A 17980-nucleotide genomic window follows, 5' to 3' on the forward strand; every position below is an offset into this window, starting at 1 on the left:
TCTTGTCCTCTGTCTTCATTCCAACCACTAATGTCTGAAGATCTCTCCGTATGGGTACCCTTTGGGCTTTGACTACCCCAGACAGAATTAGATTGACCATGCATCTTGTCCATATCCCAAACATGTGGTTTGGCAGATGAATCATTTGGTTGGTTCCAACAATTTACATCTTGGGATTTAGCATCTTCAACCCTCTCATTTCCTGCATCATTTGATTTCCAACCTCCCCAGGGAGTAGATTGATCAGATTGAATGGGCTGCTTCTTTTGCACTTCCGTTCTATTCCAACATGGATATACTATGTGGTTAAAAAATTCGAACTATAACACAGCAGTCAATACTGAAAAGGGACGATGACAGTCGTGACACTGCAACAATGAAACATAATTTCACCATCTTTCAAAAGTGAAAACCACTACATTAGTGCCAATGCTTAGAACAATGACAGAATAGCTAAAAAGATCTAACTATTTAATGTAAACTTTCAGAAATCCAATTGAATGGTGGAGTGACACTGCTGGACAGGTTAGATGCCATTTATTACTAATAGTAGACGCCACTGCCATGCATCTCAAACCGAGGAGAGGTGTTTGTAGTAATCCAAAATAGAGCAGAGGTAAGTATAAGCACCATCTAACAGATGGCATATAACTGTAGTACAATTGTAAATGATGTTGGAATAACTGGCCTACTCCCCAATGCCCTGGCTGTGTCTAGTTCCTAGCTCTAATAGGACCGAAAAGTCACTAGGGCTTGAGCTAGATACATCTAAAAAGTTTAAATGATCAAAATTCGAAATGGTCTAAACTAAAATTTATTTATTTATTATTATTATTATTTGTTTGCATTCTCCATCCACGATCATGCTCAGCATCTTCATCATCCATCGGTGATGAGTCCCTCGCATAAATGGTTTGGATCATTGAAACATGACCCTAATTCCAATGCATTGAATGGGAGTTGCTAGTGCCCTTAAATTAACCACTCATTACATATAATGGTGGCCCACTTGATGATTGGATTGGGCAATTCACCATAGGCAGTAGCCCTAGATTTTAAGCCTAGTGTTGGGTGGAGCCCTACCCATTCGAGCACATGTCAGGATGGCACACCTGTGAAATATTTGAGCTTTTGATCAAATGAGATACACTGTTTAGATCCCCTAGCCTAAATATTAGGACATTTCAATCCTTGGGGGGCCACAATTTACTATACAAACTAGCCTGTTTGGTTAACCTCAAAAGTTTTGGTTTTGTTCAGATAGAACTTTTTGAACACATCTGTCCAACTAGAACTTGTTTAATAGGCTTGAATGTATAGATAATCTAAGAACAAATTAATGAAAAACATCCTACAGTCTATATTATGGCAATTCATGAAACTATGACACCAAAGACTACAACTCCACTCATTTCTTGGATATGATGGCTATTAGGCAATTATCATGAATCTAAGATTTCTTTTTACCATGAAATCCGTCACAGAATTACAGATGCACTAATCTAGGATAGTTTCAAGGATTTCAAATGCACTATGATAAGAAAATAAGTAGACTTCCTTCTAAGGTAAATTACATGCAAAATATGGAGGAGGTACATTGCCAACAACAGTTCTAAAACGTCTCATATCTTACCCAAGGTAGATAATGTATGATTTAGGATCTAGCATGCATTTTGGTACCATTTACTAAATGGTCACAACCCTACAAGACCTTGATTCGTGCACTTGGGTGAGGATTCAAATAAAAGTATTTGGTAACGGCAACAGTAACAGCTACCATAACGGCTGGCCATATGGACAATACAATAGGGGCCATAACAGTCCAAAATTTTTTTAAAGAAAAAATAAATATTGCCCCCATTATCAGTCCATTACAAACCGGTTACAGCCATTACAGGCTCATTACAAGCCTTTTTTATTTTCAGATCAGGCATTACAACCTTGTTATTGCGTAATGAGGTCCCACTGTTACTTTTACATAACCATTTTTTTATACCTACCTTCAAATGAGGGATTTTCGAGAGAAATCCAGTTTATTCTATTTTTCTTTGATTCAATGCAGTCAATTTTTATTACTTGGTAGCAGATGTTACCAACCTTAGCCATATGATTCACAAAAAATTCAGATTTTTCTAATTTCTAATCATGCAACACAGTAATTTTTTCCCTATTTTAATCATATATGCAAGAAGTCATGAATGAGAAAGATGTTAGTGATGAAAGTGGAAGCAGGAAACGGAAGAGAACAGAAAAATGCAAGTTAAAGCAATTGATCTCCTCTATTGTGATTTTCTATGTAATTCTTAGTGTTATATTTTCTGGTAAAGTATATAATCATGCAATTGCAGTATATGCTAAATCTACTAGCCATGTAGAAAAGGAATGTGTTATACTAAGTAGATAATGTCAAATTAAAATACACGATTAACATGCATTGTTCAAAAAGTGATAGACTGATCTTAGTCTCTTATAAAACACGGGGTGATGATTGACTTACCCAGATGTCTACCTTCTCACTTAGAATTTCTCTTCTGAACACCATCAATACAAAATTAGAGGGTTGGTTATCTTCCAAAATGAGATAATCTTCACGATGTTTCCATCCACAGCATGGCTCAGTAGACCAACAAAATGGTTTATTTTTTCCAAATGATTCAATAAACTGGATCACCACACCATCAATACAAAATTCATGGAATTCAGATCCTCAAAAAACTATACATTTCCTTAGGATCAATACCTTATATCTACTCCCAACAGATAGAATCACATCTCATAACCCTTCCAAGAGCAATTAAGAGGAAGAAGATAACCACCGCAACCAGAACCAAACAAGGTTCTTCTCAAATCATAAATCAACACAAATTAATAGAAAGAAGATCAACATAAAGAGAGGTTAAAGAGTAATGCTCAAGGATCAAAGGGCCTTACCTACGAGCAATCGATGGTGAATCAGAATGCATTGCAAATACCGTGTTGCATGCATCCATGAAAATTAATAGGACCTGCTTTTCCTCAAAATACCATGCTCCTATGTTCTCCAGCAAATTAATACTGCTTCCACAAAGGACCCACATACCATGCAAAATAAGCACAAGAGAAATTAATTTTGAATAAGAGCGGAGATGGCAGAAACTATCTAATTAATTTTGAAAAAGATAAACTTCCTAAATACCTCATTTGCCACAGGAGATGTCCGATCTTCTTTGTCAAATATAAATGCAAGAAGCAAGTGCTTAAACTCTACATATGCTTCCTTAATAATAATAATAATAATAATAATAATAACAACAAAACAAAAGAAGTCTAATTTTTTTAAACCATGGAGCTACAAATTGGGATCACCTAATGAGTGACTTGGATCTTGCACAAGTGGATCATCTATTCTAAGCTAGTGCCAAAATAGAAGGATGGAGTTCACTTGGCACTCCAACTGAAACAATCAAAAACAGGAACATCAAGTAAACTGCTTGGCCTTCTTCCCCCTGTCCTTATCGACCTGCTGGAATGCATCGTTTGGGCTATTGATTTCCATAACCGAGTAGTTGGGGTTCTCCATCCTAACGATAACTGGAGTCCCCTTTTGTGTTTCCTTCGCCTACCAATTTGAAATATCCAAACTTGGAGCCATTTTCCCCACCCAAACAAAACACAAATTCCCCAAAACACTACAAAATCCACTACAATGTCTCAAAATCTTCAATACCTAGGTCTCAAAATCAAGAAACAAACACAACCCATTTCAGCTCCAACCATCAAAAACAAGATCCCACCACACCAACTTCCCAAATAGCAACCCAAACCAAAACAAAGCAACAAAACCTAGATTTCTATTCAATCTACAACCATAAAAAACAAGAACCCTACCACAACAACTCAAAAACCAACTACTTAAACACAATTCAAACCAAAAAAAAAAAAAAAAAAACTTAGATTTGTATTCAATCCAATCTGCTCCTTCCCACACTGCTCTACAAAGCTAACGGCGAGAGAAGAGCAGCATTATGAGGAAAGGTATTTGTAGTTGTATAAAACTCAAGACCATGTGGGCATTATTCAATAATATCAAAACTATAAAAAAATAAAATAATAAAAAATTAAAAATTAAAAAACCCCACCTTTTTGCAACTTCACTACATGTTATTTACCATGGATGTGGTTGATTTCAAGGCCCCAAAATGGAAAGGGGACAGTTAGGAAACTACCATTACTGGGTTGTTTCATCTATTCTAGGGATTCTTAGTTGAAGCATTTATTAAAACATGTAGGAGGCCATGGACAATGGCAGATATGGCTGCCACTGCCATGGTTGCTCCCCAATTTCTGGCCATTAAAAGAGGAAATGAGAGAGAAAGAGAGAGTACCTTTCACTTCGTGTGCTCTGATTTCTTCTATTCTTGTCAGCTATTGAAGGAAGATTGATCAATGGCTGCTTTTAGGGAGATCAGGGAGATTGAGAGATGGAGGGAGGGAAATCAGCGAGATCGAGAGATGGAGGGAGAGGAAAGGAGAGAGATCGAGGAAGGCAAAGGAACAAGCGAGATGGGAGAGAGAGATCAGAGAAGGGAGAGGGCAAGGACAAGTGCACCGGACAAGAGAGAGAGAAGAGGGAGTGTGCGCCCACAATAAGAGAGGGAAATGAAAAATTCCCTCCGGGTTTTCTGTTTTAATCTCATCCTTTCACCGGCAGTCACGTTTCCAAAGCAGGGGCGGATGGCTGCCGGTGATTTCCATGATCACCGGCTTTTTCTTGTAGTGAAGGGATGCATGAGATTGAGATTGAGAGAGATAGAGAAGAGGGGCATGGGAGATTGAGAGAGAGAGAGAGAGAGAGAGAGAGAGGGTCGGAAGTGAGAGGGAATAGGGTTAAGTGGAGGGAAATGGGTGTTTCGTGAGAGGGGGAAAAGAAAAAGGCAGCGCGGTTTTCTGCATTTTTGCCTGCTACGATTTTTAACCGTAGCTAAATTCTAATATGACCGTAGCCATTGTACAATCCGTAACGGGCCCTCCATGGCTCACATTTGACGGGATCTAGACGGACGACCTTGTCGAGGGCTTTGTGGGGTCCATCTTGATGCAATCGATATATCCACTCCGTCCATTAATTTTATAATATTTTTTATAGGAACTGAATCCAAAATCTAGGCAAATCGAAGGTTAATTGAACCACACCATTGATCAATGGATTAATCTCCACTCTTTCCTACCGTGTGGTCCACTTAAGCTTTCGATCTACTTCCTTTTTTGGGTTCCTGCATAAAATATTTTTTAAAAATTGATAGACATATTAGATGAAGTACACACATTTTAATGGGCCTCATAGAGTCCCTTATGATGTATCCAAGGTTGTACGTACGTCTGGTGGAGTTAGCTTTTTGCTACGGTTTTTACAATTTTAGCTACGGTTTTAAGCCATAGCAAATTAGCTACGGTTTATAGTCGTAGCTAAAAACCAGAATAGTCCATAGCTTTTGGTCATTTTTTTGGTAGTGACAATAGCCTAATATACATCACAATGGGCCTCACACAAGAGCCTAATATACTTCTCAATGGGCCTCATCATACGGGCCTCATACACATCACATCGGGCCTCATCATATGGGCTAATATACATCACAATTGGCCTCACTCATGGGCCACATATAAATCACAATGGGCCTCACTCATGGGCCACATATACATCACATTGGGCCTCACTCATTGGCCACATATACATCGCGTCAGGCCTCATCACATAGGCCACATATACATCACAATGGACCTCACTCATGGGCTATATATACATCACAATGGGCCTCACTCATGGGCCACATATACATCACATTGGGTCTCATCACATGGGCCACATATACGTCATAATGTGCCTCACTCTTGGGCCACATATACTTCACAATGGGCCTCACTCATGGGCCACATATGCATCACATTGGGCCGTAACAAAGGGCCTCATACACACTTCAAGTGGGACCCATCGTCCTTTATACTACCGTCTACACCATTCATCTATTTTTAGAGATCATTTAGAGCATTTTCCAAAAGAATGAATTATATCAAAAGATCATCTGGACCATACCACAAATAGCAGTGGAGATAATGATTTCCACTGTTAACAATGCACAAGGCCCACCATAGTGGTTTTTTTCCATCTGATATGTTCATACAGTCACAAAGACCTGAATTAAGAGGAAGAACAAATATCATATTGATCCAGAACCTCTGTGACCCCCAAATAGCTTCAATGGTGGACATTCAATCTTCATTGATTTTTTACAGTGTGGTCCACCTGATAGACAATTGGATATAACATATACATCACGGTGTGGATGTGAAACAGATGCATGGTGTGGATGTAAAATATATACATCATGGCGTGGCCCACCGTCCAGCCATCTAGATAGTGTGGGCCGAAATACATACATCATGGTTGTGGCCCACCGTCCTCCAGATGGACAGTGAGGGTACAAGAGATACATCATGAGAGGGCCTACGGAACTTCGCTGCCGTAAACACATCAGCTATACTGTTGTTAATTCCCACCGTCTAGATGGACAGTTGGGATGCAATCAAACCCCACGGGCCTTGCTGACGTCCCACACAGCAGCTACCAAGCTGGTGGAACCCGCAGAACTTGCAAACATCAGTACAACAACTATTACTATGGCTGCTGGCCCACCGTCCATCAGACAGACGGTTTGGATACAAAACAGATGGACGGTGAGGGTATAAAACATATGTGGTGGGTCCCATCTAGATGGATGGACGGCGTGGATGAGGTCCATACATAAGCTGGGCCCCACATGCCTTGTTGACATCAATACAGCATCTATATAGCTGCTATATGAGACAGCAACCGACCCTCAAATCAGCACAAGAGCCCACGTGAGGCCCACCACAATACTATATGATATAATAATATATTATTATTTTAAAATAGGCCAGTGCCTAGCACCCTGCAGCTACTAGACTGCTGTCCAGCAACACGCTGCAGGTGGACGGTTCGGATGACCTCCTGCATCAAGTGGGGTCCACGCACACATGGCCCCTCTCCTATTGAACCAAACTGATATTTGTGTTCTCCTTCGTCCAAGCCCACATTTGGACGGTCAAGATGAAACGTGTCCATCATGGTGGGCCCAAAGATGGACGGCATGGCCATAAAAAACATATATCATAAGCGGGCCATAAAATCAAGGAGAGAGAGAGAGAGAGAGAGAGAGAGAGAGAGAGACGTATGCCATGGAGGGATCCCAGCATGATGGGCCCTCCCATGCATTACAGCATACGTTAAGTGGGTCCCATTACATGTGGGTCCACCAATTAAAATCAACGGTGGAGATCCCTTCTCCACTAAAATGCAAGGTCTAGATGAACCTTTTCAAACTAGGAAAGTAAACATCATGAGAGATTTTTGGGGTAGGAAGTGGGCCACATACAAAGCTCTCTCTCCTCGGGAATGCTTGGACGTCCACCTCGCTTAGTTCTTGGGAATGGGTGGAGTATTGAGGGTCAAATATTGCATATTAGACCCCTTTTATTACCCGATTTATGAACTTAATACTGTTTAATGCCCTACTTTAATTGTGTTTGTGTTGTAAAGTGAAAATAGGAGCTTGGACTGAAAAATGGTACTAAAAGCATGGATTTAATACTCTAAAGTCACCAAGGCAAGGGACGGACCCTAGGGGACCAAGATCGACGGATTTACATGCTAGAGATCCGAAAAAATCGAGAAACTGAAGCTCAAGTGGCTTGAAAGTCAGCTAGAATGCAAGATCATAGGGTTTCCACTATCTGTTCGACTCGAGCCTTCATATATGGCTTGAGGAGCATAAATTAACCGTACACGTCAAATTTCAACCATTGGATCCTTGTGGAAGTGGCCTGATGGACAGATCAGCCCATAAACTATTGATTTCGGGCCCACTGTTATCTAGATATGCTTCAAAATTGGTCTTAACGGGTTAAATGATATGACAGAATGGATGGACGAAGCGGATCTATCAAAACATCATAGTGGGACCCATGTACACGGCATGAGTGTGCACGGCACATGTGCACAAGATGTGCACCGAACAAGGGGAGTCGGTTAGCGTATGCTGACCTGACTTCCAGCCTCCAAAAACAACAATTGTCATTTCTGCTGCCGCAGTCGATGCAGGAGGTTCTTTTGCGGAAGCTGGTGGGCCACCATCATGGCCCACATGAACAATCTGAACCGTCCATCATGCATAGGGGTAAAAAAAGGTCAAACCTATGTTGACCGTGTGTAACCCTGCATGCGCACATGCCGGCCACAGCGACCACAAATAGACTGCCCTGCAACATTCAAAAAAATTGCAACATGACTAATTCAGTGGACCGCATCAAAAGCAATCCAAAAGCAGTCATTTCTGACCAAAATTCTAAAAGGAATCCGGTGGACGGAGTGGATTTCTCAAAAAAAATCAAAGTGGGGCCCACCGACTTCAATAGCGAACCCATCTTGCGCAAGCCCTGTTTTCTGCGTCCAGACGAGTCCGGGATTTGCAGGGAGTAGTGGGTCACGATCGTTAATCGTTTGAGTGATCCAGACCGTCCAATGTGTCCACAGGGAGGCCAATACCCTATCCATGATGTCAGTTTTGAAATAATTGGACAGTCAGTCGCACAAACCAAGTTCAAAAGCAGGGTGTTTTCGCTCCTTTCGCAAACCACCTTTATGTTGCGTGCCTTACGTAAAGAGGTCGGTTCTCTAAGATGACTCTCTCCACCGTCTTCCATGCCTATAAGAAAGAGAGAGAGAGAAAGAGAGAGAGAGAGAGAGAGAGAGAGAGAGAGAGAGAGAGAGAACGTGGAGGGGGATCCAAATCCATCCTTTGGGACGTGAGCACAAGAGAGAGTAGAGTTTGTTTTTATTTTCTTTCTTCTTATTTTTATTTTTATTTTGTTTTGTTTAAGGGATCCAGCCCATTCATGTTGGGCTGAACCTCTTAGCTAGGGCTAAGAGGAGAAGCTTGTGGAGTGATGGGACTGATTCCTACGGGGTTGATTTATGTTTGAATGAATTTGATCTTAGTTGATAATTAAGGAATGCTTTTAGTTGTTAATGATTTGTTGTGACTGAAATTACAATGGCTCTGCGATGGCTTGAGTATTTCCTTTTCCTTTTTGTGATTATGAAGTCAGGAAGCCCTGTTGTTTACCATCGTCTCCTGGGCATGGTTAGATGATGACACCCTTCCTACCGTTCATCCATCTCTCAGATTGACTGTAGATCGGTTAATTCTGTTGTTTGCTTTGTCTCATGGGCATGGTTTTGTGATGGATCGATTCTAATTTACTTCAATCTTATCTCTTTAAAACTAGATCAAAAGACGTTCAGATTTGTTTTTCAGGTTATATCTTCCAACTGGATGAAGATGGGACTTGAAGTCCAGTTGATTTCATGAATCGACCATAGATCTCCCTGATCTCTACCGGTGGATCCTCGGCACCCTAGTTTTTAACCTTTAAATTTCACAAGTTTTAGATTAATATTCTCACAATTATTCCCTCATACTCACTTGATTTAGATTTCATCTTATTCTAATTCTAGTTCTGGTTACTTTCAAATTACATACAGGTTTCAGTCCCTTGGGATTCGACCTCGGTCTCACAGAGTTTATTACTACATCACAACCCTATACTTGGGGAGTGAACAAGTTTTTGGTGCCATTACTAGGAATTGACGGTTACGTTTTCTGAGATTAATTAGTTTTAGAATTAGGTTAAGATTAGGATTTTACTAACTTTACGTTAAAGTTTTTTTTATTTTATTTTTAGAAACTAACCTATTTCCTGTTTTGTAGGATCCTGACATAAACTTCTAATTTGGTAATCCCTTTCTAAGTTCTCTACTTTTTCTAATTTCTATTTTTAAAATTAGGGTTTATTTTTTAGAAATTTTCTATTTTCTAATTTAAAATTTAGATTCTTCTTTTAAGTAACTTCCTATTTCTAGTTTTAGAAATTTTTCCCTTTTTAAAAACTAACTTAGCTTTTTATTTCTAAGATTACAAACTTTCTTTTTTAGAAACTAACTCTCTATTTTTATTTTTAGTAACTTTCTAATTCTAAGATTTTCTTCCTTTTTAGAAACTAACTCTTCTTCTTTGTTCTTTAGAAAATTTCTAATTTTAGATTTTATATTTGTAGAGACTAACTTGTTTTGTTTTCATTTGCCGGATTCTAACATAGACCTCCAAATTGGTAACTTCTTTCTAATTATCTCTCTTACTATTTCTAGATTTCTTATTGCTATAGGATTTTTCCTTTAGAAATAGATTCAGAGTTAGGGTTTCACCATGTATATGCAGGAGTGGGAACATCAGTATGCTGAGAAGAATAACATATACTGGGATGATGATTATAATAGAAATCCACCAATGTCTCAAAACTTTTCTGAAACTATCATCGAGAACCGACCGGAATATAAAGATCCACCGGTTAAAAAGTCCTTACGTGATCATATGCAGGAGAATAATTATACCCCACGGATTAACAAAACAGTACATAAGTGTTGGGGTTATCATAATTATGGGTGTGAGGACTATTATCACCCATCAGATAAGAAGAAAACAATGCGTGATTATATTATGAGTGATAATATGTATTACTAACCATCAGATTCTCTCACCTATGATCCGTATGCCTATAATCAGTGGAAACATCAAAACTGAAGAAATGAGCCAACAACATATTATAATGATTACTCTTGGATCCCCTACCTTTGAGATCCAACAGGATTCAATTCAGCATAGCATAGCCTATCTCGCGAAAATTAGAAAATCGTTGGAAGCACTTAATTCGCGCCTTGATAAGGTAAAGGAGGCTCGGTCATCCCAGCCACAATTCATTCCAGAAATACAATGCGAGGAAAGTGATCCTAACTCGCTTTTGAAAAATTCTGGAATTTGGAATGAAGAGTTGGACTATGTTAATGAGCATATGATTCAATTCCCTGATGAGTCGATCTCGATGACGGTCCAAAAGAATGGTCAAGAGACGTGGGTATCTTTTAAATATAGTGATGATGACACACCTCCCTCACATGACACACATGATTTCAATGATGTGGTAAAGGTTAATTTATTCGAACCTCAACCTAATTCAAGAATGGAATGTGAGGAAAGCGATCCCATCCCAAATGTGCACTACTGGATGAAATTAGACAATGATGCGTATTGGGATGACTATTATGAACGTGCAATCCGAATTCCCTTAGAATCAATCTCAAGTTTAGTCCAGGTCAATTATCAATTCGTATACGAAGTGGTCGGTCATAATGAGCCACTCCCCTCACCTGACATGTCTGATTTAAAAGTGGAGGATGAGCCTCTTACAACCAACCCTTCTAACTCTTGTGAAACATGTTTGGACCACTCCTTTGAATCGAATGATGATGGGATTCAGGAGAAGGACGAGGTACTCGCTACGACCCTGAAATTTAAAACCACTCAGTTGATGCCACCATCTAAGCTGTACACGTTTGACAATTCAACGCCTCAATTGAGTAGTTTCAATGAACAGAGTGATCACATCAATGCTTTCCCTATTGATTTTCAATCTGTCTGTGTAGGACTGGAGCAAGAAAGCGTACCTCCATCCACTTGCAAGGATGATGGATTCTTTGGGCAGATCATCAGAACTCCAATGAGGAAAATAAGTCACGCTCAGCTGAACTTCCCAACTCTTTGAATGTTTGCTTGGCACACTTTGCAAATTCAAATGATCCCATGTCAAAAGACAAAGTGGATGCCTTACAAGACAACATCTCGGTAGTCATCACTGACCGAGAGAACCCATATTTTGAAGCCCCTTCTTCCCCTGATCATAAATGTCTACCATTAAAGGAAAAGAAGCTAAAAATTGAACTGAAGTTTAGAACTTCGGAATATGTTGAGACTACATCACTTCGTAAGAAGTTTTCTGAACTTTATTTACTTGTAGTCTCTGATTCACCAAGGGATACTAATATTGAAACTTCTTATGTTATAGGTGAATCATATATAATCTGGATATCTCAAGCAATTCAACGAAAAATTTCTTATGAGGCATATAAGTTTCTCTGAAAAGTCATGCTCCAGGGCATCCAAGCCTATTGCAAAAAGGGCTTTTGGATGATCTTGTTGAGGAAGTTACTGAAAAACTTATCAAGATATTGGTCGGAAGAGGAACCTTGCGTCATGATCGAGTAGTTTTTCTCTGCTTTCATAGGACTAGGGTAGTTTACTTTATGTTATTCTAGGATAGACAGTTTTATGCCATTAGGTTAGTTTGCTTTATACATTGTTTTAAGATAGTTTGCTTTCATGTCTCCACTCTCGTGCTGATCGGCTTTCATGCTACAACCTCTTGGAAAGTCTCTCTCTTGATTTCATTACCCAGGTACTATCTTCCCATCACTTTTCATTTACTTTCATTGTCTCATGTGTATTGCACACTCATATCCTTTACATTGAGGACAATGTAGATTTTTAGTTGGGGGTGGGAGATTAGGTTACCTAATCAGTGTTTGCTTGGTCTTGAGTGAAATTTGTGAAAATTGTGAAAAATTTTCAAATTTTTCTGGACTTTCTTATGAATTCGAAGTGATTTTGAAGGTTAGTCGTGATTTGAGAAGTATAAGATACGGAATATTAGTGATTTACTACTTTTGGATTCAGTTATCTGTTAGATTTTACAGTTACATTCGAATTATTAATCCATGATTAGAAGTTAAAAACATTGATTGAGTCATGATTTCACATGTCACATCCGCTTACACATTGAAGTCTCAGTTCGATATCGAAGGAATAATCTGGTAATCCCTAAGCATGAAAGGGTTGGGCGAATGGTCTTCACCATAGGTTTGCTCCCTATAGGTGAAGGTTTGATTTCCTAAGGTTGACATTCGAAAAGGGATGGGCGATTGGTTTTCACCATAGGTTTGCTCCCTATAGGTAAAGATTTGACTCCCCTCCTTAACGTTATTTTTAATGGAAAAATCAAAAGATGATAAGAATGAAAGGATGATCTATGAGGAAAGTTTTGGTTTAAGTTTTGGTTATCATGAATTCTCTTGTTGGTTAACCATGATATCCTGAAATAGAGAAGTGAATTTTAATAGTGATAAGCTGAGATTACACTATACACTCATGGAACTCAATGTTTAGAATTGTTCTAATTAATGGATTAATATTTGAACTTGATTATGAAGTTTACCGTGAGCTTGATTCCAAGAAAAAGTAATGCCTAACATTCATGAATCTTAGAATTCTGGTATCTAGATTGTTTTTTTCAAAAATCACTCGAGTTTATAGAAATTGTCCCGTAATTCTCAACTTATTTTTCGCATACTTTGCTCAGGACTAGCAAAATGCTGGTTGGGGGTTGTGTTGAGGGTCAAATATTGCATATTAGACCCCATTTATTACCTGATTTTACAAACTTGATACCGTTTAATGCCCTACTTCAATTGTGTTTGTGCTGTAAAGTGAAAATAAGAGCCTGGACTAAAAAAGGATACTAAAAGCATGGATTTAACGCTCCGAAGTCACCAAGGCAAGGGACGACCCTAGGGGACCAAGATCGACGGATTTACATGCCAGAGATCCGAGAAAATCGAGAAACTAAAGCTCAAGTGGCTTGAAAGTCAGCTAAAATGCAAGATCACAGGGTTTCCACCATCTGTTTGACTCGAGACTTCATATATGGCTTGAGGAGCATAAATTAACTGTATACGTCAAATTTCAACCATTGGATCTCTATGGAAGTGGCCCAACGGACAGATCAGCCCATAAACTATTAATTTCGGCCCACCTGTTATCCGGATATGCTTTAAAATTGGTCTTGATGGGTTAAATGATATGCTCGAATGGATGGACAAAGCGAATCTATCAAAACATCACAATGGGACCCATGTACACGTGCACAAGATGCGCACCGAACCAGGGGAGTCGGTCAGCATACGCTGACCTGACTTCCAGCCTTCAAAAATGGCAATTGCTGTTTTTGCTACCGTAACCGACGTAGGAGGTTCTTTTACGGAAGCCGGTGAGCCACCATCATGGCCCACATGAACAATCTGAACCATCCATCATGCAGAGGGATAAAAAAAAGGTTAAATCGATGTTGACCGTGCGTAACCCTACACGCGCACGTGCCGGCCACAGCGACCACAAACAGACTGCCCTGCAACGTTCAAAACAATTACAACATGACTAATTCAGTGGACCGCATCAAAAGCAATCCAAAAGCAGTCATTTCTGACCAAAATTCTAAGAGGAATCCGATGGACGGAGTGGATTTCTCAAAACAAAATCAAAGTGGGCCCCACCAACTTCAACAGCGAACCCATCTTGTGCAAGACTTGTTTTCCGCGTTCGGACGAGTCCGGGATTTGCGGGGAGTAGTGGGTCACGATCATTAATCGTTTGAGTGATCCAGACCGTCCAATGTGTCCACAGGGAGGTCAATAACCTATCCATGATGTCAGTTTCGAAATAATTGGACAGTCAGTCGCGCAAACCGAGTTCAAAAGCAGGGTGTTTTCGCTCCTTATGCAAACCACCTCTCTGTTGCGTGCCTTGCATAAAGAGGTCGGTTCTCTAAGATGACTCTCTCCACCGTCTTCCGTGCCTATAAGAAAGAGAGAGAGAGAACGTGGAGGGGGATCCAAATCCATCCTTTGGGACGTGAGCACAAGAGAGAGTAGAGTTTGTTTTTATTTTCTTTCTTCTTATTTTTATTTTTATTTTGTTTTGTTTAAGGGATCCAACCCATTCATGTTGGGCTGAACCTCTTAGCTAGGGCTAAGAGGAGAAGCTTGTGGAGTGATGGGACTGATTCCTACAGGGTTGATTTATGTTTGAATGAATTTGATCTTAGTTGATAGTTAAGGAATGCTTTTAGTTGTTAATGGTTTGTTGTGACTGAAATTACAATAGATTTGCGATGGCTTGAGTATTTTCTTTTCTTTTTTGTGATTATGAAGTCAGGAAGCCCTGTTGTTTACCATCGTCTCCTAGGCATGGTTAGATGATGACACCCTTCCTACCGTTCATACATCTCTCAGATTGACTGTAGATCGATTTAATTTTGTTGTTTGCTTTGTCTCATGGGCATGGTTTTATGATGGAATCCATTCTAATTTACTTCAACCTTATCTCTTTAAAACTAGATCAAAGGACATTCAGATTTGATTTTCAGGTTATATCTTCCAACTGGATGAAGATGGGACTCGAAGTCCAGTTGATTTCATGAATCGACCGTGGATCTCCCTGATCTCTACAAGTGGATTCTTGGCACCCTAGTTTCCTACCTTTAAATTTTATAAGTTTTAGATTAATATTCTCACTATTATTCCCTCATACTCACTTGATTTAGATTTCATCTTATTCTAGTTCTAGTTCTGGTTACTTTTAGATTACGTACAGGTTTCAGTCCCTTGGGATTCGACCTTGGTCTCACCGAGTTTATTACTACATCACAACCCTATACTTGGGGAGTGAACATGGAGAATAAGAGAGAGAGGGGGGGTGGTTGTAAGAGAGAGTTGATGGGTGTGAGTAATGGACGTACTTGACTTGAGAGTTGACTTAGGTAGGTTACTTGGCTTGGAGAGAAAGAAAGCATGGGCTAGAGAAGGGATGTGTACTTGATTGATTGATTTGATTGATTTGAAAGGTGGTAGAGATTTTCATGAGATTCGTAAATGCGCGGTGTTTTTTTAAAATATGTGCGGGCCCACAACCCCTGGCCTGGGTATTGCATTGGTGTGCAAGGCGCGACATTGGAACTGTAGCGACTGCACAGTCGCAATGGTATAAGTCTCGGGTCGAGCCGACTCAGATCTGCGGGATGCGATTTAGGGTCGCATGCAAACGCCGTCTACTGATCGCAAGTTACCAGAATTCGATGAGGAGGATCGCGAGTCTATGGAATGGTACGGTCTAGGATACGGGCCTTACACCGTAAAATTTCACTTTTACCAGCCTGCTTACAGATCCTAAATATGTCTGTAGTATGAGGCTACTATTACTAAATACGGCCACTTTCTTCATGTTTTAAGATGGTGCTAATGCATACATAATCCTTAAATCTTGAAAGTTGCAAAGGTTTAAGACGCTTTTCTCGGCTGCTAGGCATTCAAATAGTTTAACACAACTTGATGTAATTGGTTTTCGTAAAATAGAGTGTTGACTGGAGAGTAGTACTAATTAGGGCTTTCAATAAGCTGGGCTGGCCCAATTGGCTTCTGATTCTGGCCTACCTCGGGCTAGGCTTTGGTTGGAGTTCCATGCCCACATTCTGGGTTTCGGGCTTTAAACTTGAGCTCGATTTTCACCAGCCAGGCTTAGATTTAGCTGTCCAAAGCCCGTCAGCCTGGCCTAGCTTGGTAGATTTTTTTATTTTAAGTTAAAATTTAAAAAAAAAAAACTTTCCCCCCAATCCTTCCCTCTCTCTCCCTCTTACTTTTTAAAACCGAAATGACTTTCATTGGCTGTACCTGATGAACTAATCATCTTCGTTTTTTTTTTTTTTTTGCCAACTATCTAAAAGACTGGGCCAACCATTTCTACGATGCAAACCTTGAGGTGCACATATCATTCCATTTTGGCAATTTCTAACTACAGACATGGATGTGCATTCTAAAAGATTTTCTATTATTGGGCTATCAAAAATGGAGATCCCATCATATCAACAGTCGAGATCATCAGATAGTGGGCCTTATGTGTATGGAATCCTTGCCTCAGTAAAAATATTCATTTTCTTGAGTTTCAAGAATCTAACTAAGGACTCCGTGATTACTCCTACTTGAAGACCAGTCCCTTCATTTCCCTCCTTACCTCCCCCACTCCTCAACAATTCATTGTCATCCATTCATTTGATCGGACGATGACCGTTCCTCCCACAATCACCCTTTCTCTCTCTCTCACTCTCTCTCACTCACTCTCTCTCTCTCTCACTCTCTCTCACTCACTCTCTCTCTCTCTATGTGTGTGTGTGAACTTCAGTGTTGAGTTGTACCTATGATTGACGATATTATAGAGGAGGACCTCTTTGCCAACCTTTGCTTTGACCTATTAGAAGTTTGTTTGACTCATTTTTCTGATTCCAATGATGATATGATCATAGATATTATTGATGCCTTGACTGAGCTACAATTTAAATTTCGAACGAGGATGTTTCAATGGAAGAGGCACCAGAAGGTAGAATCTGATTTGAAAATTTTTGTTATGTAGGAAATTGCAAGTATGTGATGCAGGGATGAACATGATGAGGTCGAGTACCGTCTTCCTCAGGGGGATAACTACTCTGAATCCACAAAGCTCCTCTGGACTCCTCATAGAGATACCTCAAATTCACAAGGAAAATTAAGAAAATAGAAATAATTTTTAAAATTTTGAAATGAAATGGTTTATGATTTTTATTTTTATTTTTAAATGAGTTTACATCCACTTAAATAGTCATATGAACCCTAAGAAGAAGTTTCAAAATGAAACTATAACTAAAACTCCTTAAAATCGTGACTTACTATAACTGGTAAATTTACTATTTATAGACGGTCATGATTCCTAATAGACCTCATGATTTTCGGCCAAAATAGTAAATATCCTATTTGGCTTAACCATGCTATTCTCCTACCTCTTCTCAGCACTTTTCCTATTGGACACAACTTCTAAAACTCAAAGGATGAAGAGTTATAATCAAACCAAACTTACTATAAATAGTAAAAATGAAAATAAAATGGAATTTTGACGGTTGATATGATGGAATCTCGCAAATTCGACATAGGCACGTTGGATAACTCATTCCGGTTTGCAAGATATGCCCGTTTTAAGGTTCTAACGGTCCGGATCACTTCTACCTCCGATTGGGCTTTTTTCTCATCTATCTTAGCCATATTATTGCCTGTGACCTGCTCTACATCAATTTGGTGCTTATCTGCCTAAAGAGATGTCTATTTCTGAAAGTGTAG

The sequence above is a fragment of the Magnolia sinica genome, chromosome 12, assembly GCF_029962835.1.
Source record: "Magnolia sinica isolate HGM2019 chromosome 12, MsV1, whole genome shotgun sequence".
NCBI classification, from domain to species: domain Eukaryota; kingdom Viridiplantae; phylum Streptophyta; class Magnoliopsida; order Magnoliales; family Magnoliaceae; genus Magnolia; species Magnolia sinica.